The sequence below is a fragment of the Cololabis saira genome, chromosome 12 (assembly GCF_033807715.1).
Source record: "Cololabis saira isolate AMF1-May2022 chromosome 12, fColSai1.1, whole genome shotgun sequence".
NCBI lineage: Eukaryota > Metazoa > Chordata > Actinopteri > Beloniformes > Belonidae > Cololabis > Cololabis saira.
In genome coordinates, this window is record NC_084598.1 from 2,171,318 (window position 1) to 2,173,868 (window position 2,551).

Below are 2,551 nucleotides of genomic sequence, written 5' to 3' on the forward strand. Positions count from 1 at the left end.
GGACTTGAGTCTTTTGAGACTATGGTGGAGAGGACTGTGGCAGGGTGGAGGAGCTGCAGCCACTCAGGCTGACGGGACACAGGTGTGGCCCGTCAAGCCTCTCCACCCTGCCAGCCTTATAAGGGATGAGAAGCTGCTGCTGAGACTGGTAGTCTGCTGCTGTGGGAGAAGGTGCTTGGGCACGTGTGAGTGTGGTTTGGCAAATAAAGGGTTCTGCACTAAACTCTGTGTCCTCTATCCTGTCGGTCGGGCCCCCGTAGCACTCGCCCTGCTACACTGGCGCCCAACGTGGGGCCCGACGGGATGGAGAAGGGAGGCACGGAGCGGGCCCTGGAGGTGCTCGCCCATGCGACGGCAGACCTGGCAGCCATGCTTCAGAGCCAGGGGGAGCGGCAGCTCGCGGCGCTAGAAGCGCTGGTGGCCGCGGAGCGACCCACCCCTGCGCCACGCTTGAGGTTCGCCGCAGCAGCGCAGGAGGAGCTGGCGGCGCCGCAGCCGACCGGCCGGGAGGCAGTGGCTGCAGGCCGCCAGGCGACGGCTCCTGAGGCGGTGCCAGCGATGGCGGGACCCGCGGAGACGGGGACGGACCAGCGGCCAGAGCAGGGCTGCGTTGAGGAGGAGGCGGCCCGTGACGCCACAGCTCCGGAGCAGTGCTGCGTCGTGGAGGAGGTGGTCCTGGACGCACCCCGACCACGGCCGTGGATGCCGTCTGGCCCGAGGCCACCATGGGCCCGGCCCCGAAAGCTTTCTCGGCGGTCGGCCCGACGCCGAGGGCGGCCTCCCGACCAAGAAAGGCCCGGGGGCGCAGACGACAGTTCTGGGCTTCCTCTCCCACTCCGAGGTGTGCGGGGGGGGGGGGGGGGGGGGGGGGGGGGGGGGGGAGTAGGCTCGGCCGGTTGGACCCCGGCGCGAGTTTGGCGTTGGGGGTGTGTGGCAGGGTGGAGGAACTCCAGCCACTCAGGCTGACGGGACACAGGTGTGGCCCGTCAGCCTCTCCACCCTGCCAGCCTTATAAGGGCTGAGAAGCTGCTGCTGAGACTGGTGGTCTGCTGCTGTGGGAGAAGGTGCTTGGGCACGTGTGAGTGTGTTTTGGCAAATAAAGGGTTCTGCACTGAAGTCCGTGTCCTCTCTATCCTGTCGGTCAGGCCCCCGTAGCACTCGCCCTGCTACAAGGACACTTGTTATTACCGCTTGCTACTTTATTTTATTTTTATAATACTTTGATAATTTATTTTGCACATTTTGTACAGTCTGTTCTTATAGTTACCCTCATCCTATATGTTCACTGTCACTTTGTGTAATAACAATTTCCCAGCTTGGGAATCTATCTATCTATCTATCTATCTATCTATCTATCTATCTATCTATCTATCTATCTATCTATCTATCTATCTATCTATCTATCTATCTATCTATCTATCTATCTATCTATCTATCTATCTATCTATCTATCTATCAGCACCTCCACCTCACCCATAGCTTTCTTCATATTAGCAGCGTTGTCACGCAAAATTACCCTGACACGTTACTTGTTGATACACCAGTTGTGTAGTATTTGTCCACCGTCTGTTTGATGCCTTGTTCAAAATAATGAGAATAAAATATACATCCGATCCCTGATCACGATGCAACGTCCAATTTGGATCAAGTCTGAAACAACGTGATCAGCACCGATTTCCCATCACGTGATCAGATCGGGACATCCCTACTGTGAATAACACTTTGGATCAAGTTTGAACTGTAAAATCAACAGCAGTCATTCATAGGCATTTATACTCCACTGCACACCATTTTGGAGGTCTTTTGTTGAAAGTAGTTGGAATGTCGCCCTGCCTATGTCACATTAATTTCCCAGATGTCTGCATGCCTATCCAATGGTGTCCAAGGCAGTTTCTTCTGCGTGCCTTGATACTGTCCCCTGGAAAACAATGTCACAGCCAGAGGAACCAGGCCAATTCTTTGTATCGAAGAGGAAACGAATTAGGAAGGCTGGGCAGGCTAAGTGGCACAAACCAGGATGAAAGACTATGTGAGAAGAAAGCCATGAGGAGCTCAGAACAATGCAGAGTGGACTTTCAAAGGATTCCACAGCAAATATGTGAATCATAATGCTGCAGAAGTGTGTTAAAATAGTTTGGATGGTGGGCATGTATACACTGAGTAATGAATACTGTAATCATACTTCCATCCTGCCTCCTTTCTCTCATACAGGCTTCACATGATTGCTTGACCATGAATAGAGTTTATTACCATTAGCCACTTCTACATTTTGAATGAGTACTGCAAGAATGATGATGTACTGTAAAGGGATCTTGTAAATGAAGTGTGGTATGTATGTATTTGGTTATAGCAGTCAGTGCACACCCGAAGGATCTCTTTAGTACTATATTTTAGTTTTTGAATTGAAAAACTGATGCCTTTGTGAAAAGGTATGAAAATTAAAGCATGAATCTTCTCTTTTGGAGTGCATGTGTTCTGTCTTTCACCAATTTAATTTGAATGAACATCTAAATTTTGAATATGGTACATCTCTGTTAGCTGAATCTGCAAG